The 27099-nt window shown below is 32.8% G+C and overlaps 1 protein-coding gene across 1 annotated transcript in view; it reads left to right on the top strand.

Moving 5' to 3' along the window:
• Window positions 1-27099, top strand: part of LOC142983526 (5-hydroxytryptamine receptor 1-like) — a 166621-nt gene that overhangs the window by 93001 nt on the left and 46521 nt on the right. The window contains exon 3 of the mRNA XM_076130452.1: window positions 6497-6536. The gene's annotated coding sequence lies outside the window, so the exon portion shown is untranslated. The remainder of the gene's footprint in view (window positions 1-6496; window positions 6537-27099) is intronic.

Genomic DNA, 27099 nt, shown 5'->3' with positions numbered 1-27099 from the left:
ATAATTCGTAAAAGCCATATACTTAAGGCTATAAAACCTCTCGTTGCGTTTCATTTCTATTAATAAAACCAGTACATGAAGAACTTATTGATAGATACTATAAATGTAATGACTGTTATATTTTACTATAGCACTAAAATATAGTAACTGAGTATGGGTACAGGAATTATTAAGTAAAGACTTAGTAACTTTTGATAATTCTTTGCTAATAAAATTCACTTCAATGGAAATTTAGTATCCTAGGATTATTAACTTGTGAATGTATATTTTTACTAAAAGTTCTTTATAATTTATCATTCGTTTATCGTTTAAAATATTGGAATTCAAATGTAATTCCACAGATAGATTCAGTCAAATTCACGCAAATAAATGCCTTAATTTATATATTTATTTCAATTAATATATTTCAATATATTATTTACACAGCAGCGATATCTTAAATAGCAGTAAAGCAATTTTAAAGCTGGGTATTTACTTACTAATCTAGTAGTTTTCAGTAACCATTAATCAAGCCTAAAACTTACTGAACTATGAAATCAAGATTAAATAGCGTGAAAAGTAAGCTAACTTTCTAGAAACATGTTTTTAAATATGAATCGAATTTATTCTGCCCTTCAGGAAAAATATCGCGAACTAAAAACTCATTTTTCACCAGAAATGTAATAGGTTTTGTGTCAAAACAACCATTAGTCGGTTTTTCTAACTTTTTGCACCGAGGAGGTATAAAATTGGTGCGTCGACTTAGCAAAAAGTTCTAACACTCTGATTAGACCTTAGCAAAGTTCCAATTAAGTTTTCTTGTTTGGAAAACAGACGTTTTTGGGGCAAGGAATCACTAATTGCTGTAATGGTAAATACTATTGTTTATTCATTCTATTCTACATTTAGAAAGTCACCTTTAACGATTGCGTCATAGATTTCAAACTCTCTTACATAATTTTAAACGTATTTTACGAAAATTTATTTTTATTAATGGTTCTTTTCTTTTAAGAATGCCTTAAAATAAGATGTTTTTTTCAGTTTAAAGAATAAATTATATTTAATTAAAAAAGAAAATAGTTAAAGTGTAAATTACACGATCTCAGTATGAGTAATTGTCTATAATTTAACTGAGAACATTTGAATTAAATGGTATAGCGCATTCCTTTTGATCAACGTTTTAATCAAGCACTCGTGAATCCATTATGAGATCTTTATTAGATTTAATTAACATAGCGCTATGTTCAATAAAATTGTATAATTACTATAAGCTTGGTACTTGCACGACGAGGGCTTTACATGCTTCATTAAAATGTTTTAAGCTAAAGTAATCTTGTTATATGTAATAAAATGAATATTTCATATTAAAACTATATATTCTCTATCACTAGACGGCTAGCAAAAGAGAATAATGTTGATAATTTTTACTTAAACTTATCGAGACGTCATTTATTGACATGATAAATATTTGCAATAATAGGCGAGTACGAAAAGGATAAAAACACCCAAAAATGTCGTGTATTATACTTATGTAATACACGACGTTTTGGGTGTTTTTGTAAATTTTGTGTAAAAACATGAAGTTCAGGTTTCTAAACAAACTTACCCTCTTATTCATAAAAATATATGAAGTTATGAAAGGCTTATCAAGTGTTTCGTTTCTTTCACTCCTTAGCGAAATGAAAACTAGAAAACATATTATAGGAGCTTTTTAACTAAAATTGGTTTATAGTGTGTTTATAAATAAGAGGGTTTGTCTTTAGGTAGCTGGACATAAATACTCGATAGTATCTCTAGTAGGAAATCGCCCCTCTAAATAACCCCTTAAACAAACTAATAATTTCCATTTGACCAAGTAACCTTGTGAAAGCGTCTGCTCTTTATTGATTGGCCACAACTCAATTACTGCAGCCAATAGTTAGCGGAGCTCACAATCTAATCGAATCGTTGTGGTCAATGTAATCTTAGCATTTGATCTTATATTAGAATAGTGTTAATTATGTTATAATTAACTGTGCAATTTCTATTTTAGGGTGGAAGTAAGCAACGTTGTAATTTACCTAGCTTTTGCCGGCAACTGTTTTTAAGTGAATTATTAAAAAAAATAGCATGGTCCTGATCCCGGTATAATATCAGTTATTTAAATCAGTTTGAAGTTGATTTTTAAAATATAATATATATGTAGCAGCTGGATAGTGGACTAACGTCTTATTCTTCACAATTTTATAAATAAGTACCTCGTTTCCAGTAATATCCAAGGCATAAACGCAATACCAATATGCAATATTGATGCTATATTGCTACATTGATACGGCGTAATGGAATATGTCTATCCCATCATATTATGAAGAAGGATCTGTAGCTATCTACGGACAGGACAAGATTAATTATAAATGCATTTTCCCTACTATTCACACCATTGGATTTTGAATGATCATAAATAGGTATATCTAATTAATTCTATGTACTCCTTTATATCTATTTATCTCCTTTATATGTTTAGTTTTAAGTTTTTATATGTCCTGTGATCTCACTGTTCCTATGACCTCTTGGTTGAAATAAAAAGTTATTATTATTATTATATCATATTATTACCTTAATTCTGTACAGTCTTAACAAAAAATATGCAAGCCATCTACTAACCGCATCATAAACTATACAATTTTCTGAGAATTTAGCGTTAGAATCTAATAACGAGGTGTTGGATTAAGCAATAACTGCGCAATCAATCAATAGCCGATCAATCAATGTACAAGGTCGGCTGATAGCGATCAGTGCGCGTCCAACTTTCACACCGAATTACTGATAAATAACTAGGTTTTATATTATCTGAGGAACGTTACTTGGATTAGATCATACATAATTAACATTCTATATAAAATGTGTTAAATACTAAGGGATACACTTAATCCTCTTAGATTTGAAACCAGCGCACGATTGAGCGCTGCTTAAAAAATAAGATTGATGAAGTGATTGATAAAATTAGATAATTTGTGTATTATTAAACACGTTACATAATTCGCTAGTACACAGAATGTCTTCACATTGGTCGGAATCAAATTCGATTGATTAACAACTAATTCCGTAATTTGAATAAGTAAATATCGTAACCGATGCAGACCATCACTTTTTAAGAAAATCGTTAAGACGTTTACGATTTTGACTATTAAAATCCTATATAAAAATGTTAATAACATTTATACTTTGCTTAGTATTTCCACGACGCATTTATGTCAATAGTCATTCATTAGTTTTTACTTAATGCCGGAATAAACATACGTTTCAAGAATTCCCTTCAAAAAAACATCAATACACTTCCTTGATCCGAACGATATGGCGCGATTTCCTTACTTTGCCACATATGTACTTTGTATAATCCATACAGTACCTCGATTCTGTACCACTATCGACTACCGACAACCGGCTAGCTATCGAAATTTTGACATTTAGAATGTACTGCCAAAATGTTTCCTACGACACCCGTCAGAGGCGCTGATCAAATTTTCATACAAAATTTCTCGATGACAGTTCGGTTGTCGGTAGTCGATAGTAGTAAAGAATCGAGGCACTGTTTATGTAGTTTAGTGTACTTATGTTAGTTATAGTCAGTCATACATAACTTACCCAGTGATTATAGTAGAGTTAATTTTAGGAACTTTTACGTATTTTGTCACAAGTATGATGTAAAATAATTGATTTTCAATAATAAACGCTACTTAACTTTTAACTACTTTTAACTCAATAAAGTCATCGTCTCCTAAACATGATTATAATTTTCAATCTTTTATTTCGTTTTATATGCGTTACTACATTGGACTCCCTACAATAGATAAAATAATAAAAACCATAATAAAACGCCAACAATCACCTATCAAGATAAGACATCAGTTAAAAGAACAGCTTCCTAAAACAACCATCTACTACCATATGCATGACTACCGGCGTTACTCGTTTAAATAACCGTAACAGCCGTCTTAAAACATTCGTGAGGAAATTGAGCCGTGGTTTACATTTCCCTTCTCAACTTTATAGCTATAACACGTTGTTTGAGCGTTGCGAACGACTGACAACGCATACTTAATAGACTGGGGTATCTTTCAGAGCAAATCATTTGGGAAACGTAAAGGAAAAGTGTGGAATTTAGATTGGTTGAAGTTTGTACCGCTTTTTTACTCCAGGAAGGTAGTAGTGTGAGAGTAATGAATAATTATTTGTGTAGCAATGTTTTATTTTAGTTAATTTAACCGCCTTTATACATATACTCAAGATATCTCTAGTTTAAAGACATTATAAATCTCATAAATGTTGCTTAACATTACTTAGAGATAAATTAAGCGTTTTGCTGACATGTTTAAGATTTATCAGTATTGTAAACAGAAGACGTTTTGTTTTTTATGAGTATAACTACTTTCCAAACGTTTTAAAGCAAGTTATTCTATTTTAAACATACAATTTTAAAGCTAATTTTATATTTTCAACTTTTATAACACATGCTGAACGAGATGATTAATGATAAATGAACAACAACATATTATTATATTGATTTCTATTTTTATTTATCCTCTTTCTACAAAAAAGTGTTTACTATACAAAATTCTAAGAATGCACTTTTTCTTTGAATAGCATATTACGTCTAGTTTCTGAGTAGAAACTAATAAATTAACTGAGATTAATTACTCCACGCATGTCATAACATGCTTCCTAAATTAATTTAGTAAAGCGAACGATGTAAGCCAAGCGTTCCTTGTACATGGCATACGGATATTTTAGAAGATTTACTGGCATTACTCGTAGAACATTATGTTCGTGCTAAATGGGCTTGTTGTTGATACTATTAAATAAGGAAGGTATTAATATTATAATATTAAATAGAGATGTTTAAAGGAATGTAAAATTAAGTACCTATAATTTGAAATAAGTAATAAAAATGATCGCGGTTTGATCTGCATGCATTCATACGGCTAGAAAGAAAAGGTGAAGAAAAAAAAGTCCAGGAAAGAGGTACTCGGTAAGCAGTAGGCCACGAAACTAAAAAAAATAATTTAATGATAAACATTATCTAAATTTAATGCTATCCTGATTCCCAATCGATGTACATTAAGTTCAGTGAGATACTAAATTTTTCATGCTATGGTTCTAACCAGTGAAAATGTTCTTATATAACGTGTATACGTTATTACGTGTATACGTGATTAGATCTTAATTTTAAAGTACTTATTTTAGAATTAAGAATTCAATTACCTATAACAGAATTACGAAATTAATAATACATTAAATATTAGCATTACATACATTAAAATGATAACATAATTTCTTACGTCAATCCCTTAAAGTTCAATAATAAAACTAAGCCGTACATTTTACAAGGCATAATTTCTAAGCAGCCTATTTTTAGGCTTCTTAAAATAACTGTACGATGTATAATAGAATACGGGAATTAACGCGAACACGCATTTTACCTTAAAATGCCTAACGTTTCGGCGCAGGTTCTACAGTCAGCCAGTCAGCCTGGGACCACGGCGAGTGCAACCTGCGCCGAAACGTTAGGCATTTTAAGGTAAAATGCGTGTTCGCGTTAATTCCCGTATTCTATTATACATTAAACAATAAACATGCAACGCGAGAGTTTAAAAGTTATAATTGTACGATATTCTCTATCTCCCAAGCTTAAGAATAATACCTTAGTCTGGTTTCTAAGCAACTGTTCTACTTCGATGGTTCTGAAAGAATGGCTGAAGACGAATTATGACAGAATGAGCAAAGACTCAAAGAGGGGAGCTTAAAATATCAAAACAGTCTAAAATCCATTAATCTTGAGGTGTTTGTATTTTAAACTCTGTCATAACAACCGGGTACTTTTATTTTCTTTTTACAGAATTTCACCCTATTAGTTATAGATTTTGAATAAATACATTGGTATTTTATAATAACATTTGTTTAATCACTTCATTATAAAATAGATTGCCGTGTTTGTCTGTTCGATTGCGATGGACTCAAAATATAGTGGTCGCATGCGGATATAATATGTGACTATTAATATTTTAAACTGGGCGAAAAATAAGAACTAGTTTATTAGTAAGTAAATAGACTTTGACTAACGCTAGACTTACAAATTCATGAACATTTTTATCGAAAATTGAGCTATTTTATTATAGAACGTTTAACTATAACATTTTACTATATTAAAACCAAGAATCACACTACGCAGACACGTGGTCCAGTAGCGATCTTTATCATGACTTCACATTTGACCCCACTTACCCCGCAGTCAACTGATTATAATTTAATATCAGCTATCAATATCGTAACCTACTTTAAACTGATTTCTTTTGAAGAACAACATTAATCGAATTTGTCTTGAAGATAATATTTTATTCAGCTTTCGTATCTTTTGTTACTATTTCGTTTGTTAGTCTTTTAATACCATGACTTAACAAATATTAGTGAATTATCGTTTTATATTATCTTTAATATTATTAAACGGAATTAACTAATTATTCCTTCATATCTTTTTCAGGTAAAGAACCTACCTTCACTCAACAGTCATCGTATCTAAGGTAAGATATTAAAACATCATACTAAAGTAACCTGTTTTCAAACTTTACACATCATCCAAGCCTCAAAACTTCAGCCACTAAACTGAAAGTTAGTGCTCCAGTAGGTTATATCGAAAGTACTAGAACTTTTGAACACTAATCTAAGCATTAACTTGCCTGAAGTGAAGCTAGACTCGACAACATTTCGATATATTTGAAAACATTGCTTGGTATTTCTAGTCCATTAGTAGTTTATACTAAGGTTTATTGACCTTCGACCAGTTAGTCAGTATTTAATTAGTATATCTAATTTGATAGCCATCAAAAGTCCAGTTCTCTTACACAATAAGGTGCTATTATTGCAAATTACCTGAACATTTCGACAAAAGCAATATTTATCTTTACCCGCACCTATTAATGATAAAGAGCAACATAAACAAATATTTGCACATCGAATGCTCAAAATGAATCGACTATAGGGCAACATATTCAATTAATGAGTAAAGCCGCATATTATTCTACTCATTGACAGAGAAGTGAAAAACTTTGCTTTAGATATTAGTAAAGCAGGGATTTCGAAACCCGTCTCTTTGCATCGAATACACTGTAAATGGTCATAAATAGCTTCTATAAAATCATATGTTACCTATTACTTGCAAGTTGTGCCTGTATCACCTTCACGAAATATTCATCCTGCGTTATAAATTCTACGAACAATATCACACAGTAACACTACAGTAGCTGCTCTGTTGGCAGTGTTGGCAGCGCTGCTCATTGACCCGTTAGGGATCATATTAAGCGTAGAGCTGCACAGTACAACGTAGTTATGTTCGAGGCTCGGTTGTACCGAAGTGATACGATTACTACAGCTTTATGCCCAATGTAAGGCTGCTTTGAACACGATTGGGATTTGGAGGTTTCTGTTTTGAAATGGGAATGTGCGTTTTAATTGAATTATTTGATGGTCGTGTTAGGTATTTCTTGGATGTGAAAAAAATTATATTGGAATGATTTTTTTCGCTAGTACCACCACAAATTTAACTCATTGTCCCACTGGGCAAGGGTCTCCTGCCGGAATGAGGGAGGGGCCTGGTCAACTGCGGTTTGCGGATTTTTATTATTACTTAACAGAAAATATCCAATACTAGTAGTTCCTGAGATTAGCGCGTTCAAACAAACAAACTCTTCAGCTTTATAATATTAGTATAGATTTCACGGAAATTGGTTCAACCATGCATTTGCCACCATAATTAAACTTTATGCAAACTGCCTTATAGTTAGCTTAACTCAACCAGTGGAACCCGGCCAAAACGTTAAGTCAGCCAAGATAAACAATACAATACGAGCACATTAATCCCTCTGTAATATTAACTTACAATGCTTATAGCTTAAACCAGAAAGACATACTATAGTCCAGAAACTTAGTAGAGAGACTTGTATGCAGATTTTTATTATTACAAAATTAAGTACTGCAGCAACTTATGCAGCTGGTGATAGCCAGTTAATACTTTATTTTAAAAAGAAATAGAATTGGTAATAATAGTCTAGATTAATCTTGCATATCAAGGCTCTTTATTAAGTTATCCGACTATAAATGCCTTTGAAAAACGTGCTATCTATCTTGAAATCTCAAGTCCCAGTACGTCTACGTGTTCAATCAAACCGCACAAAATGTCACACGAGCTAACGAACAAACTTACCTAGCTCAAACTAAGTTATCTAAACTCGTGAACTAAACCGAATACAAATTAACGCGATAAGGCACTCATTAAGAAGGTAGCAACTTCGCGATGTGTGAATTAAGGTATTTGAGTAAAAGATTATGGACCTGGGATTAGTACAACCACTAACGGGAGCTTTGAGTTAAAGGAATTGTACGCCTTATCGACTCAATAACGATTTAGTTCAAAGTAAGGCAGTCGAATGTGAAGATTCGATGTTGAGTGATACGTAACATGCGTTAAAGAAATGTTCGTTTGTCGTTTAATCAGAAATCAATTTTTCGCTTAATATTATAAAGTGTATTAAGAATATAATTAAGTATGTTATAGGTAACCTCTCTATAAAATATATTTTTTTTATTTTAAACTTTTATTTGCATGACACGTTAAAAGTGCCATCACTATTTCCGTGTCCTCCGAAGAACGGAGACACTCAGTCCAAATACTACTATCTATACCATCTATAAAATAACCGCGCCATTTGTTGCTTAACTCACTGATCGTTTACCGAACAGTATGCGCAACTGGCTATGAGCGCCACAATATCAATATTTAATTAACTTGTTTTACATAGTGAAGTTGTTTGCCTGAAATAGAAATGCAGTAAAATGAGTATTTAAAAGCTTGCAATGTTAGTGATCATTTGTCAAGCTGCTAATGGCTGATTTCACTTTACTGATTAAAAACGATCAAGGTTACATTTTCCAATCTTAATTAATTTCTTAATTTGCGTGATTAACTCACTGATTTATTACACATTTGTTTCACAGTGTTAAAACACTATTTCAAAGTGCATACATTTTCATTACTATGACAAAGTTCAAGGAAGGCATTAATGTGCCACGTACGAATTATTACCTTAAGAACCGACCTGTAATAGAAATAATTTTATGGAGCACTTCGATCTAGAAAGTCCTGTATAATAGTCTTAAGTCCTCATTAAATTCTGATACTACTATCCAATCTAGTAATTGGAACCCAAGATCATTAATTCCTACGTTTTTATTAGTATTACTAAGAAAATTATGAATAACTACATTCTGCCCGAGACTTCGAAAAGAGTAGTAAAGAAAGCCCGCAGTCAGTAGATTACGGTGATAGAGTAAAAAACATACATACTTATGTGCATCGTGCCTCACAAAGCTTCGCATTTATATCTTTTAACTCCTAAACCATTATCTCTTCATTTACCTACTAAGCATCTCAAACGACTTCAATATTCCTTTTTTATGCTAGAATACCCAATATTTATAATCCACTACAGCACATCAAGGTCACCTTATAGTAGACATAAAGCCTTAAGTGGGTACATGTGAACAAACAAACCCTTCTAAGAAATTGGCCTTAGAAAAACCACAAGAGGTAATTCGTACAAATTGAGCTTTTCTGTGTACCAAACATTGGCGCCAATGTTTGCAGCCAACGTCTTAGTAAACAATGCCAAGGTTCTCAAACAGAAATTTAATATAAGGTTGAGGCAAATGATGTTGGCATATGTGATAATTGGGATACACGGCATTTATGATATTGTTACTATAAAGGCGTTATGTTTGCTCGTTTTAGTTGTAAGTGACAAGTTTATCTGCCTTTTTGTCACGTAACAATAATCTAGTAATGTTATAGACGCAGAACACAATTTGAAAACCGATAATATGTTGGTATTTATGTGCTCACAATCGTAACTTACTAATGAATAGTATAAAACGGAAATTGTCCGTATCCATAGATACTTTAAGAGGCAAAATAGAACGCACAGTTCAATTGAAGTAAAAAAGGTCTTGTCCATCAGAAAACTCTAAAAAGAAACCAGAATTTTCAAACCAAATTTCCTCCAGAAATAGTCATCCGGGTAGTAAAACCCATTGGAGCGAGATGACTTCACGAAAGCCTACATCGTTTACCAAACTTGTTTACCCTGATGTCATATGCATAGGCTTTTCTGCGCTCAAATCTTGCTCCTTTCATTTGCTTTGAAATTAAATATGTAGGGTTGTAGGCTACTCGCACGGATTCGTAGCTCACTCGTGTCAAACAAGTGGGGACCACAACCTAGGGCTTATTTGCATAAGCCCTATCTACGTGACAGATTGCTTTGAACTACAGATGTTCTTTGCACAGGTGGCCAGTATTTTGATGAAATTTGAATAAGTGTATTTGAGACGTAGTTTTGAAAGTGCAATTGGTATAACTGTAGCCTTGCCATAGCTAAATCAGTAATATAATTCAAATCTTCGTTATTATAGCTGAAGAGAAAACTAGGTATAATGTAGAATAAAAACACTTTATCCAACGTGTAGAGACTATTGAGTGTATTTAGAAAACATTATGATCATATAATTATCATTATCGTTTAATATCAATAATAGTCTCAGAATAATATAACAAAAAGGCACTTCATAGCCACAAAACAATCATTTGTATTCCGCCGCCTTTGTCTCAGTCCACAAAACTGGCCAGAACATTACAGTTTCTATGTTTATGCCAGTAAAAATAAATAATTCACATAATACTTTGACATTATTCGGTCACGTAGAGATTCTATCACGTCGGTGGGGACATAAAGCTCTGTAATATTCTACGCTTCGCTATTTTGGGATCGTAAATTTTGCTATCGGCGACTTGACACTAGACGCCGTACTCCTCAATACCTTTGGAGAATTTATACTTTGAACATAAGGGACATGTGACGTGTTCTGAAGTACAATGAACTTCACAAATGTAATAAAGGAACGTACATTATTTACTTAGAAAGGAGTAATGAACAGATAATTTGATGAGTGGGTGCTGCTTATGTTGTAAACGAAAATAATCTGACAAAATCATATGTCATCTTTTAAAGGTAATGACTATGCGCCTGTTTTTGGACTAAACATGACGAATTTGTGCCTCGTTGACAAACTCCTATATGGTCACAGTGATATAATTATAACATTCTTATAGATGTATTTCTTAAAAACAATACCGTGTGAATCTTGGACTTGCCTATCCATCGAATAATCAGTTTTGCGTAAACAACATAGGAGTAATACATTCTTCCAATATCGCTTACCACTTGGAAGAAAGGCAATACGAAAATTAAGAGAAAAATAATATGTACAACGTTTTTCATACACCTGCTATACCCGTAATACTTTACCAAACTCTAGATTGTCATCGATTATGCGAAGAACAAAGCTACGTTTCAAAACCGATATTTTATAATACATTTAATCTAAGGTCCTGACGGTCTATTGTAGACAACGAAAAAGTAGTAAATTTTAATACTCTTACATAATTTTATATCCATATTTCCAAGTATAAAGCTTTTATACCTGAACCACTTTCCCTCACCCATTTGCGAGGCGTAGTATATTTTAATAGTTCATTTGTTGAAGTGTGTCGCCTATTTACCTCATTATGTATTCTTGAGAGACTGAATTTTAAATTCGTAATGAAAGTGTTGGGTAAAATTGGTACGTGTTTTATATTAACTTTTATATAGGTTTAAATATTCTACGTGAAAGTCTAAGTCTATTTCTGAAGGTGGCGTTATTACTGAGATATACAGACATAAAAATAGACTAAAATAAATATTTTCCCAATGGATGAATTAGTAGATTACTATGTACCTGCTCAATATTCCATTATGTAAAAGTCTAAGTCTATTTCTGAAAAAGGTGACGACGTTACTTAGGTACATAGATATAGAAATAGACAAATATAGATTACTTACCAGTAGATGGATTAGTACATTACCGTGTACTTATTCTAGGCAAAGAAGAATGAACGATTTTTTAGGTATTTCAGAGCTATTACCGTAAGTACCGAGTCAAGCCAAGCTTCATCTATCCATACTCAAATACTTGATTTATCCAACTGCCTGTGATACAGCATTATATCTTAGTACAGGCTCACTAACTTTATGTGTACTATGTAATTAAATTATAAAACGTAAGATAAGCATTGTACTCCTATTAATTTTAAAGAAACTAGAATTAGTTACTTACACATCTCATTTGACACAGTAAAAAAACATCCTGGTGTTAATATCGGGATATATTTATGCGAAGGTTATTTTATAGTTTAGTTAGTTTATAGTTTTTTTATAGTTTTTTAGGTAGTTCAAATAAAAAATAACTGGCATAAAATAGTCTTTTGAAGGTCTAGTTTTCTAAGTGTAGCAAGTTCATTTTTAAACAACTTATTTCTTGGGCTGATCGTCGCTCTGAGAAGATGTTTTATTTTCCCGCGCACTTGTGACACCATAACTTGAGCTTACAGCAAAAATAAACGGAGAAAAAAGGAAAATGAGAAAGCTTTTTATAATATTAACTCGTAAAGGTTCAGCTGCTTCATGAAGGTGGATATTAATGAAATTTTTTAAATAATGCAGCTGCTTTCAAAGACATACTGTGTAGATAAGTAGGCTAATAATGAGTAACATACATAACATAGTTTTTGGACAAAGATATACTACTCCATACAATATGTAAACTCCAATTGGCTAATTTATTTTCAAATCATAGCTAAATTTGATTCAAAATTTGTCTTCCGTTTTCTAAGGAATTTATGGACTGGAACAAAGCCACTTTCTTTTGCTGTTTCCTGTTTTTAAATAGTCTCAAAGTCTTATCGATTTACGTCAATTTAGGTTATAATTTATAAATAATAAATAGTGCTGAATAATATTATAGACAATACCTAATTTCAAGGAACATGACTTATTTCTTAAACAATCTACAATATAGAGTTTTTTTCTTATGTACATGTTTGTACTCAAAATTTACCAAATCTCTTGACAAAATATACAGTAATATGCTAAACAACGTTACATTTATCGGTAATTCTAAGTACTATATTTACTCAGCTTTATTTGAGTTAAACCTCAAGCTCAATAGTATTATTGACTCACACAAAACTATGCTAATCCAATGTTTACCCAACATATAAGTAGAACAACAAACAAAGAATAACGTAAAGAAAAATGTTTCTTCAAACAAAATACAATATTTCTCGTAAAACTATTGAATTCGAACGAATGTATTGAACTAAGTCGTTCCATTTGTTCGTTCAGGAAACCGTTCCGCGGTGATCGCTCAAACCGATTGCTTCCTTCGTTCGTTCTTTTGTTTTTGTTCTACACACCGTTACTGTAGGTGGTTTAAAATTCCCCGTAAGTAATTCTTTGTTTTGTAGAAATAACACGGATTAAATGGATTCGTTGTTAGTTCTTTTAAATGAAACAGATTGTGGAGTGCCTAGAACTGTAATCTACTAGGTATTGGTATTATGATCCGCTATTTTTTTATTTTTATTTGTTTAGTGAGAGTTATTTCTGAAACTACCGGACCTGGGGGGCTATCACGTATCTCAGTTGTCAAATATTTGAAAGTCACTACCCTGTACATTGTTTTTTCCCTTAGAATACTGTGGTTAGCACGTTACGTCAAAGCAGCAATGTACTGAATAGTGACCATCAATTTGACGCACACTAGATGTCAACTGAGATACGTGATAAGCCCACTGTACTGAAAAATATTACTAATCAAAAGCTCGTGGGAGAAGTCGATATTATTCGCTTTTTAATCCCAGATCGGAAAGAAAAAACCCGTATTTTAACATCTTCATAAAATTTTGACGTGGCTTAAACATTATGTTGTAACGCTGCTTGTTGAATAAAAAATACATAGAAAAACGTAATAATGTAGTCAAACCGTCTCTTCAGCATTACTTTTTTAATCTAATAGCTTTTCCTACACAAGTCAGATGTTTTCAAATCTTACAAAATAAACTCCCACAAAAAGTACTACATATACATACATTAATGTGTAATAGAGTTTTATTTTTAAACGAAGCAGAATCTCAGCTAATCTTGTCGATATTATTAGTAACAGTTGATTGAAAATCGTACTAAATGATATTTAAAAAACAGCGTGTAACCAGATGCAGTTGTTGAAAGACTTTTATGTCTTCAACTACTGATTGGATGTTTTGGTAGAAACATTTATTTTATTCGATGAAAATTAGATTTTACTGTGTTTTTACTACTGAGTTTGTAAATACTGCTTAAAATAGATATTGATGTAGGTTGGAGTTTGTAATCTGTCGGTAAGTACCAGTGTATAGCAAAAGGCCTAGTGTGTTCCTACCATAATGTGGGATCAACGATTTTATAAATATTGAAGTTACATAGAGCTTAATGTGTGTACGCTACGTTAACCTGTAGTTTCTATATAATATGTGTAATATAAAAGATATGAGGAGTGTTATAAATCAATGAAGATGTTAAAAAATTATGACTGACTATCAGTTATTTAAGTAGTTTTTCATATTTCTCAAAGAAAAATTGCAGCAATTACTCAAATATCTAATTTAATTGAAAACAAGATAATAATGAATCTTTCGTTAATTAAAGCAATACTTCAGCAAATAGTGTTTACAAACGACCTTTAACACTTGAATCAGAATCATTTATCAAAAAACTTAATTACGTTAAGATCTAATTAATCAGAAACATTTATATTTTTATTCAATTATCACATTTTTTCAAAGTTTTACTAAGACTTCTTATAAAACTTCGTGACTATCAATAAATTATAGTAAATTGACACGAAATCCTGTTAAAAAAATAAGTTTACGAAAGTTGGGGGACAGTCACGTAAATATTAATTTGAGTTACAAACTAAGATGAGTACCAAATACAACTAAAGCTGACTACACACTAAACGCAATTGCGGGTCGAGAGCGGGTCGGAACGGGAGAACGACGACTCGCAAACGACCCGCACCTGCGTTGCATGTGAATAAAATGAGAAGTATGACTCTCGCATTGTAAACGACGTTTAGTGAAAGGCTATCACTATATTCTCACTAAGTTCTACTCAGTTAGTTATTTAATTGAAGAAGAGTTGTGAGCACGGCAATAAAGTTTTTGAAAAGATTGCACGTTATTTTTATTTATTATATTTTTTGAAATATGTATTTAGGTTGAACCAACGCTGTATTTTATTATGTATTTACTATTGTATTTGTAAATGTATTTGTCATTTGACTGAAATGGTAGGCAGCACCCGACCCGCTCCCGTTTTCAGTGTGATTCAAGCTTTAGTAAAACTTTCAAGTTCAAATCGCTGACCTTAAACAATGAATGATTTCTTTTACTAATTAAATTGTTTTGGCCATTAACACTAATGCTGTTATTCGATTCATTTGTTTTGTTGTCTAATAGGCTGTTGATTTAACTTGAAGATTCATTACTCAACGATTTAATATCAAAGTAAAAATTTAATTAGTAAAAAATGATATTAATTATTGCGTATAATTAAAATGAATTTTAATTAAATGAAATTACAAGTATCTCTCTACTCGATTTAAAATGCAGGTTGTATAAATACAAATTCTGTGAAACCAAGACTTGAAATATTGAAAACACTCTGACTCTTAATACTTTTCTATAATTGAATGTATTACTGTTTATTTGATTGGAACATCATAACACACATTTATTTTCAATGAGACATCTCAGCCATTTAATCGAAACTAGAAAGTAAATTGAGCCGGGCATTGTGGTGGCTAAATAAATCCACAAAACACTAGAACATACTTTATAACACACTTATAATACTCAAATTTGTTTTTTTTTTTAAGACAACTCCCGCACTAAGAATTGCTCTTGTGTCGCGGGGACTTTTAAAAACATACAAACAACGAACACAAGTACAACCAGACCCGATGCAAACATTTATCGCACAAATAATTAAATATTCCGTGTGGGAATCGAACCCACGACCTCCCGACGCAGTGGTACCGGCGTGGCGACCTAAACCACTGCGCCACGGAGTATAATATAATGTTACAAGCATTCATTCATAGACTACACTTACTTAATAAAATTCCATTGACCGTATAATTAGATGTTGAACTAGTTATCTAAACCAGAAGTGAACGTTATATACCACATAGAGCTGCGGCTAAAAATAATGTTGTTTCTGGAAGAATGCCTGTGATGATCTAGGGCCGTTTATTTACGTCCGACAATATGAACAGACTGCTTTTAACGAAAGACGAGCGGTGCGGTGCAAGTGAAAGGCGGAAACGGGTAGCGAAAATATTAGTGATTTTATTACATACATAGGTATAAGTCGGTATCGTTTTTATACAGTAATTTTTTCACTTGATACTGTTCGACTCTAGGTGCTAAAGTTGACAGCATAAGGTTTTAGTAAGTAATTTTGTAAATATGTAAAGAAATATCTGGTTAATAAAAATCAACGGTACCAGAAAAGTTAAGGTGTTTTCAAAATATAATTAATCTAGTAACCACTACATAATTTTATTTACTAATAACTTTCGTGTCTTTGTTAGCTTCCGTTTGGTCGCATGAGAAAAAGATAACTAGATAGTGTCGAATTTGAAGAAGTATAACTTCATATTTCAACACCATAATTCATATCAAAAATTGTACATGAGAATAACGCCTCAGTTTACTACTGCTCATAACATGCACCATTTCAAACCATGTCGTTTCTTTTTCAACGGGAAGTGTGTATTGGCTCTTGGTTTATTTTAACAAAAAACTGCAGTGACGTGCACCGCACGCGGGCGGCGGCGGTGTTGCGGCGTACGGTGTTAGCAGCTCCGTCGTTTGCGGTTACCTCATCACTCTTGCGGCTTTAAAGCCCGGCTTTTTGGCCTCACCCACAACGAGTTTTTGCTGAATTTCCTTCCAATACCGCCCCTAATACTTGACGAATAAACCCTAATAAATAGACACCTTGGAATATTATGTAAATACTGTCATAAACTTTCGAGGTAATTAATTTGAGACTGAAAAAGTATTTCATATACAAACAGAACACAAAAACCAGCTCATTCGCGACCTCATTCGAAAATGTTTTCAATATTTAAATAATTTTCTTTTATCGAAAAGTCCTTTCAGATGTCGTTTTTAATTAAAATTTTACCCTGATTTTCAGCTGCGATTGAAACATTATGTTGGAATATTGAAAATGTTTCATGGCCCGGCGCCGGATGGGAACGCGAAGCTTTTATCGCCCTCATTTATAAGAACATCGAATGTCGACAAAGATATTATTCATTCTCGTTACACTGACGTAAAATTGTTCAAAATAAGTGATTTAATGTACGAATTTAGAACCCTGATATAAACATAGACGGAACACCATTAAAATAGACTTCGCTAACGCATTAGGAAGGCCACATTCTTGTAATGGTTTCAATGTTACTGTCAAGTTCAAGATCTTGTTCAATGAAGCGAATTAATCAACAGTTGAGATGTAAACAAAATTAAAAGACTGACATCGTGTGGGTTTTTTTCTTCAAAATTACTATTTCAGTTTATAAACAAATTTAACCCATTACTATATTCCTGCTGGGCAGCCGGCCTCCCGGAATAAGGGAGGAGTTAGGCCTTGAGTCTACCACGGTGGTTAAGTACGAGTTGGGAACTTTTTTACTCAAACTATTTCTCTAAAATGTTTTTTATTATAACGCATTTTCTTAGTATAAAAATCAATGATAACCACCCCAAACAAATACAAAGGTTTGGCTTCCGAAACATTTACTGGATTTGCGTCAACGTTGTTTTTCTGAAAAACAAATCTGGGAAAGAAACAACATTTGTAACAAATAAAAGTTTCTCCGTAGTAACAATATCGTTCGCACTGCTTCCGTTCCTTCCTACATTAAACAATACGCACTTTATCACCGTGCAGCATGCAAAGCCTTCTAAAACCTATTGCAGATTAGCTATAATAAACTTTAAACTACGAATGATAAAACATAATGTTTGACTATGTAAGACTATTATGAATAACTAGCTGACCCGCGCAACTTCGCTTGCGTCACCTAAGAGAATGAGTCAAAATTTTCCCCGTTTTTGTAACATTTTTCGTTGCTGCTCCGCTCCTAATGACCGTATGTTATGTAGCCTATAGCCTTCCTCGATAAATAGGCTATCTAACACTGAAAGAATTTTTCAAATCGGACCAGTAATTCCTGAGATTAGCGCGTTCAAACAAACCAACAAACAAACTCTTCAGCTTTATAATATTAGTATAGATAGCCTTCCTCGATAAATAGGCTATCTAACACTGAAAGAATTTTTCAAATCGGACCAGTAATTCCTGAGATTAGCGCGTTCAAACAAACAAACAAACAAACAAACTCTTCAGCTTTATAATATTAGTATAGTATAGATAAATATTTATCACAAAAAAAGTAATAAATATTTATTACAAAGATTGACAAAGAAAGAGTAATTCTTTATTTAGTATACATAGGAATTGCAGATACATCTTGCACTGAAACTAAGGTCATCCCTACCCTTATTATTCTAGTTAATAAATAGGTACCTCTATCTATAGTACATTTTAAGTTTAAATTAACTAGTCCAATCAGGTAACTGGTGTATATTGATAGCTCCAATACAGGCTGCGCGTAGTGGGGTTGTCATAGCTATAAGTAAGATATTGTAATACTAGACTGGTAATAAATTTAAGATTTAATATTTTTTTTATTATTATTATTTATCTACTACTATCTTTACATTAAATGTTTTACATTGTAATCGCATAATACTTACAGTCTATACAGCACCACTCTTTCCCAAAAACAAAACCACAGCGATCAAAACAACACACCATTAAACCATGCTTGCCGTAATCCCTAAAGAAAAATGTAGCTAATGTTGGTAAGCCCTTAAACCGTGTCATGACCTCACAACGTGTGTGATAGACATGCGAGCTGTTTCAACCCATTATCTTTGATGTTCGCCGCACGCCAAACATGTTATTTCTCCTTCCTGTTTCATATATTCTAAGTAATATTAATGTTCTACATCGACTTGTGATTAATTATAATTAATGTTAGACTGATATTTTTGGGCTTAAGGTAACTTTTCACTTGCTTTTGTAAAATAAACCATGTCTTACGTAATCATTCTTTGAAAATGATTTTCATGTAACGTAATTTTTATGTGAGCAAGCCACACTTAGCTTTGCAATTGAGATGATTTTAGTATATAATAATATGCGTATATTACACGTACGCTTAAAGGAAACTTGAATCCAAAGAGTACGATGAAATTATAATTAGTCGTCTTATCCGATCTAAATATTCAAGTTTTCGAGGGTTAGCCAACATCAGTCAAAGGAAATTGTATATGATCTTTGGGATATTCCACGCCACTTGACATTCAAGAACTGGTTTGGTCAGAATATGATAAAGTTCCTAATTATATACTTACGAGAGATTCAAGTACATCCAATGGCTGAAAAGTTCAATACCCAATCCCATCAAATACAGTAATAAAAGTCGAGAAATAAACTGAAAAGAGTAGTATAGATAACCCTAGTTTATTGACCCACACGATCCAATAGAATTGATGCACTACCTATAGATACCATTCACATTCTTCACCATTGATTTATCCATTGAATTAGAACAGAAAACTACTTGGATATAAAATGACGTAACATTGCTACATAACAATTGTAAAATGAACTTTAGGATAAAGGTAATAGAGTAGGAAATAGCTTGATACTTTGTGAAGATAAAGGTTATTTTATGCTATAGTAAATAGCAGAGAGATCTCTATAATAATTTTGTGGAACGTTTGTTAAAATACGTCGTAATGGAGGGTGAGTAAAGAGCCGTAGTATCTTTGTAAATGCCACAATAAAGATGTGATAAAGGTTGGCTTACAATACGTTTTACCTTCTTTGGGATGTTGCGTAAATAGAAGACATTTTGTTTTGAAAGAATATGGTGCAGGAATAGATGTAAGAAATGCGTTTGCTTAATGGTTACTGCGGTATTACTATACTATTGGCTTCTGCCAAAACTCTGTCAGTGTATCAGGTACTATCGAAAATTCCCTCGTAGAACATTTATGTGATTCTCAGATTTTCATAATTGTTAGGTTTGGTTTGGGATAGCTCTTTTTTTGTGACCGTGATAAGACTGTTTTTCAAAAGCCCAGTGAAAGCTATTAAAGCTGTGAAAGCTTTTAAAAAATAATCTTGACGTTACTGATAGATTCAAAATAGATATTTACCTAATATCTACAAAAAACAAAGTCAATTATACTTAGGTAGAAACTAGCAAATGCAATTAACGCATAACGTAAAAAATGCATCTATTTAACTTTATCATAATGATGTTTCTTAAATCCTCCTTCTGAACTACGACACCAACGGTTATTCTAACTTCTGAAATCAAATAACGTTCATCCCGTAAGCTGGTTCCGTTACCGTATTCCATGTGACGTGTTCCTATTAAAACTTACGACCGTCCCGTCGTTCACCCACTCACTTCCCGTTTATATTCCTCTCTTAAGCAAAAACTTTATTGCAATCGCAGTATCCAGTAGCGTAAATTACAAATAATTTATTGTATTTGTAACTTTTAACACGTTTACTGGTTTTATTTTGTTTCATGACTTTGTAGATAAATTATGTTTGGTATATTTTTTTATGAAAACCTGCTAGGCTAATTTCTATTCAACGTAAAAATAAACATTCGTTTCAATATTCCACAAGTATTTGATGAATGTTTACTGTAATCTAACAACCATAAAAAAAGTAATTGAAATATTTATTTCATTTTTATATGTACGTCATTACTCGGTATTTATACAATCAACCATCGGATGCTTAATCACACCACCAAATTGAAAACAATTAAAAATTCAAATTGGTATAGGTAACTTTTCAGCAGCTCTAATAATCTCTCAAACTCGAATTCGACATTTTGATAGATCACGACGCTGTATTAAGATTTTTTTCATATTGTTTTTCTTATTTCCCTTCACTCCATCACAATTCAATGATCTCAATTTAAGCTACACTAAGCTTCGTTACATGCTCCACTCATCAGCTTAAAATGACGTCGACACTGTGTTCTTTACGACCATCGTAAATACAGCCTAGTTTTATAGCGTTTTACAACGTTCGCATGTCGACACAAACCATAAAATGACGAATAAATTATGTCAACCCGTCTATTACACTTAATAAGCTGAAGCATGTTTCACGAAGCTAGAAATAAAGTGAGTGTTTCGAATTAATTGTCTTTATTGAGATATATGATGGGAATTGTTTCTACGTTTTCAAATGTCGCTTTTTATGAAAGGTTTATTTTCTAAGTTACTTAAATTAATAAAGTACAGTAATAAAGCTGTTGTACATACGAGAGCATTACTTAGTTACCTTGTTTTTTTATTATTTATTTTTTTTGCATTGTTTTATTTTTTTTTAAAAGACAACTCCCGCACTAAGAATTGCTCTTGTGTCGCGGGGACTTTTACAAACATACAAACAACGGACACAAAGCACAACCAGACCCGAAACAATTATTTGTGGATCGCACAAATAATTGTCCCGTGTGGGAATCGAACCCACGACCTCCCGTTGCAGTGGTATCGGCGTGGCGACCTAAACCACTGCGCCACAGAGCCTACACGCTACCTACACGCTAACACTTAACTTGTCAATGAAGTTTTTAAAACGTTTCAAACGAAAACGAACGAAATATTGAAGTTTTCCTTATTAAATTGTAAATATTATGTTCTGTATTTACTGTAGAGTTATGGTTTAATACCAAATAAAGCACATTCGATTATATAGTAGAGATACAAGCCAGTCAATAAATGTAATTTGCACACATATCGAACTAGATTAATAATGCAAAAGTTTTCAAATATATAAGTTTAATAAAATATAATCAAAATCCACACAAAAAAAAACCATAAACAAATATTCTTACACAAAACAAACCGTATTTTAAAATCATTATCTCCCTTTCAGCTTCAGCGGCATCTCGTAAAACCAGCAAAGCGATTCATATTCGGTTCTTCAAAACACTTCACTGGAACCTTTCCACTTCAGTTGATAGTTATCTGAGAGATACAAAAAGGCTTGTGTTATAAGAAATAAGGAAAATTTCACAAACATACTCCTCTTTTATCTGTACCGGTTTATGCAAATCTTGTCAAAGCAATCGTTATAAAATGGTGGATGCTTCTTTATATAATTTACTAGCTGACCCGCGCAACTAACTATAAGAGAGAGTGGGTGATTTTATTTAGCCCATAGCCTGCCTCAATAAAATGGCTATTCAACAGTAAAAGATTTTTTTCAATTCGCACCAGTAGTTGCTGAGATTAGCGCGTTCAATCAAACAAACAAACTCTACAATTGTATAATATTAGTATATATAAGGAAAATTTCACAAACATACTCGTCTCTTATCTCTACCGGTTCATAAAAACCTTGTGAAAGCAATCGCGAGTTATAAAATGGTTGATGCTTCTTCTTTATATAATTTATTTATGCTTTTGTTGAATCTTTGAATATTTCCATTTGTGCAAAGATTCAAGTGAAATAAAGGACTTTATTTCATAATACATTTATGCTTGTGTATGAATGTAGAACAAGGATGAGATAAAGGAGAACACATTTTCGAATGTAACCAACATTTGGGTCAATTGTTACTGTGTGTTTTGAGTTGCGATTGTGATTCTTGGTTAACTTGGTGACTGGGTTATTGTGTTAAGCTGAAGAATAATGTATTTATCCGTAACTTACAATGTACAATTATTTAATACATGTCGTAACTTTTTACTGTCCGCTACCGGACAAGGGTCTCTTTCCGCAATAAGAGAGCCAAATTCTAATTTTGTAATAAGAAAATCAATATTTCGAAAAACTAGATTTCTGCTTGCAGTTACTAATTAAGAAGACGAAAATGTGAGACTATATTAAAGACAGAAAATTCAATGAACTAAACACTAATTACTCAAACAAATACGTCAAACATTTCATCTATAGTTGAAACATCAAAGCTCATCTCACAATACAACGAACTACTACAGACAACTACATAACAAGTATTTTACCTAAGATCATTCGTCTTTAACCTCCACAGAACACCGAAACCAAACCAATAAATAAGACAAGTTCCACAAATAAATTGTTCTCCTAAATTTATAGCCAGTCTAATTATAAACTGCCGAAATACAGGGTATATTTACGCAAATCATGCAAATTTTAAACAAGCTACAATTAATTCAGGTCAGGTCTGACACTGAAACTAGATAGAATTTATTTCATTAGACAGAAGGCAGAAAGGTCTACTTTAACATCTGTAGAATATGCCGTTTAACAAAACCAGTCTAAATGATGTCGTATGTTTTGGTCTTTACAAAGGTATTACAGATAAAAGTTACATACTAATGCAAATATAATCTGTTTTTTACAAATGGTCTAACAATTTATAATTCAACCGAAAATGGCTCAGAAGAGTTGAAATTATTATAGCAAAATACAGGGTTAATTCAGAAGGCAGTGAAATAATTTAAAGTTTCCCAGAAAAATAAGAACACGAGAATTACAGGTGAAAACTTTTTTATAAAACAAATCTTTATCCGAGCAAAGAAGAATAAAAACAGCTTTTATCGCAGATCACACATTGGTTTGAATAAAAACCAGAAATTGGTTTATGTAACAATTAAGTATTTTAATATTGCATACTAAAATAAAAAGCAAACTATTACCAGACTATTAAACCACTCTTAATGAAACGAACAAGATGAAAAACGATGTCAATTTCGGGTCTCCAAATACTGTCCTAATGATAAAATAACAAGAGGCTTTTGAAACAAAACACTCGACTATTTTCTAACTAAAGACCCATTTATTCTTCGATGGACTTTTTAAGGTTCCGTACCTCAATGGTAAAAACAAGGCCTTAATTACTGAAACTTCTCTGTCTATCTTTCACCAAGCTATATCTCGTGAACCGTGATAGACAGTTGAAGTTTTGACAGTTAATATTGTGATCATTTTGACAGTTGTATTTCTGTTGCCAAAAAATCATTTAAAGGAGCAATATTCCCCTTGAGGTAATTTTATAGGCATTTTTATAAATAACTAGCTGACCCGCGCAACTTCGCTTGCGTCACATAAGAGAGAATGGGTCAAAATTTTCTCCGTTTTGTAACATTTTTCACCCGTACTCTGCTCCTATTGGTAGTAGCGTGATATATATCCTATAACCTTCCTCGATAAATGGGCTATCTAACACTGAAAGATTTTTTCAAATCGGACCAGTAGTTCCTGAGATTAGCGCGTTCAAACAAACAAACAAACAAACAAACAAACAAACAAACAATCAAACAAACAAACTCTTTAGCTTTATAATATTAGTATAGATGGTACAGAACCGTCCATGCGCGAGTTCAACTCGCACTGAGTTTTTTGTGAGTGTTTTAAAACATTTGTTTAGAAGTTACAAGAGTGAGGCTAATTTATAGCAAGTCCTGAAACATCTGTGACCCTAGATTGTGGTCTGTTCCTAAGTGTTATTGAGTACTTAGCTCGGCTAGTTTGGTTGGATGTGGACTATTTCTTGCCCTAGTTTTTTATTTGACCTTTAGGGGACTGGAAGGATTTAGTTTTTCTTAAAGACAGATGAAAATGCAAGACGCAGAGTATTAGGTGTTGTTCGTTGTACAAGTATCTTGTTGTAACACCAACCGTATAATGCTCATTATTTTACAAACCAAGTATATTATACATATAGGAGAGGGAGGTGACACACACTACAGTAATTCTCGTATAAAAATTACTACATGTTTTTGAATTGCAGGCTCTCGAGGCTCTTCGAGCTCCAAACGGCTATAGCCTAGATTAAGCCATGTGACAAAATTAAAAAATACTGGAAATACAACTACAAGACGCAAGCAATAACAACCAATTGAAGTAGCATTAATCACTTATTATCAAACACTTGACACAATCGTATACAGTTCGAAATCGAGCTACGCCATTATCGATATATTAACACCAGAAATACCCATATTCGACCCTTACTCTTGAACAAAGACTAGTGTTGTAAACAACATAAATTTACCCAACACTAACCACGTGGCATTCGCGTTATTGTTCAACTTCCATTCGGGATTGTTTATACTAGATTTATTAACTAGTTGTAAACAATTAGTGCTCGGCAAAGGATCTTTCGTTTTATGTACGTGTGTTAATTTTATAGGGGGTTTATGGGTTATTTGGGTAATTTTATATTGGAGAAAATACGTATATGCTTTCATAAGATTGAGTAAATGATGGCCGCTTATCTTAAGTGTGTAATATAATTTTATTTTCGAAGTATAGTCAAAATATCAGCGGGCGAAACGAACTTGCAGCTCTACTGCACCTTAGATACAAATTGCTTGGTATTAAAATGCAAAATATCTTAATTCTAAACTAAATCCATATAATAAAATCTTTTTAATAAAATAAAAGATACCAGTATCATAAATATATCAGTTATAATGCACAATTAAAAGAGTATTTAAAAAATGCACCATGGTTTGATTTCTCATTTCACAATCCCTATGTGCTGCAAATTTCATTTAAATCATTATGGCTGCTCCGAAATCCCTTTGTCAGTCCTTTGAAGGGTTAAGCCATCATATCCCACCGTGTCCCTATATTAATTCCGAAGCTAAAGGGCCCAAGCCCGCAGTAAATTATGGGATTCCAGCATCACTATATAACTCAAGATATTTTTAATAAAAACGCGTTTATATTTTCATTGATCCATGTACGTACGGACAAAGACGTACTTTTGTACGGAGTGTAATTTAGAAAAAAAGTCGTACACGCTATCTTTTCCATATAACCAGGGTATTTACCACCACGTAGAGGATAGTCACATTTCTCTACGTACCGCGATGATAACAAAGGACAATTTTCTGTGTGTAAACAAATCTGTGTCTTGGTTTGAGGCGCTTATAGCCAGTTGTGCTCACCGGTCGGTAAACAATCTGTTGGTTAAGCAAGCGTTGTCGCGGTCATTCTATAGATGGGTGACCGCATAGTGGTGTTTCAACTGAGCATCTCTGTGCTTCGGAGGGCACGCAAAAGTCGGTCCCGGTTGTTCGGAATGTATATTTATATCAGAACTCAGAATCAAAAGTTTCAACCTCGACCTTCGAACCTTATTATAACTGAAAAGTCAAGTATGAATCCATCAAAGACACTCCATTACATCTAAATCGGCTCTCACAACATCTTGCGATATGATCTCTATTCTATTCTTGCACATGATCTATTTGCTATGTGGGTAATTATTCATAGTATCAAATATGAAGATTGATGGTCAAAGTATTTCGAGACTGCCGGACTGATTTTAAGCGTGACGTACAGTCGCGTACACTGATGTACAGTGAAAGACGACGCCGATGCAATTAAAGTGTCGTTTGTACCCGTCTGTACACGTCATTTTGTGCAATGTCAATGCCGAGTTGGCAGGGCTTCCGAGTTTAGTATATAATTGTATCTATTCTTTAGTTATAGCAGTTAAAATAGTAAAAAAAACGGCTTGCAAAAAAATGGTTATTGTAAAACTAATTGCATTGTATGCTGACCCTGCTGCCCTGATAGAAATAAATAATATCCCGCATTTAGATAATTTAATCACATTTAGATGCGCATGCACTTAGAATGGAAATAAAAGCAAAGTATTAACTTTAAGCTCCTACAAAATTCGACTCATTTTGTAAGCAAAAATATTTTTAGAGTGCAACCAAAAAAACATGGTGCCCGTAATTTTTTCCGTCTTCGTTGCGTTGTATGTATTTTGTAATGATGATATTTTCGCCGACCCTAGCAGTTGCTACGCAATCGCCCGTAGCGTTTCCGTACCGAGATGTTCATAAATAGCCGCGCGGTAACTGTAGGGGACATCTACTTTTGTGGGAACTCTCTCATGAACCAGCTGATGAATTCGGGGAAATGCAATTAATGTATATTTTTTTACATTTTATTTACATTTTCCCGATTTTTTATTTCAAATATTTGC

This window comes from Anticarsia gemmatalis, chromosome 24 (genome assembly GCF_050436995.1).
Source record: "Anticarsia gemmatalis isolate Benzon Research Colony breed Stoneville strain chromosome 24, ilAntGemm2 primary, whole genome shotgun sequence".
Lineage (NCBI taxonomy): Eukaryota > Metazoa > Arthropoda > Insecta > Lepidoptera > Erebidae > Anticarsia > Anticarsia gemmatalis.
This window is presented reverse-complemented; position numbering and strand designations above follow the sequence as displayed.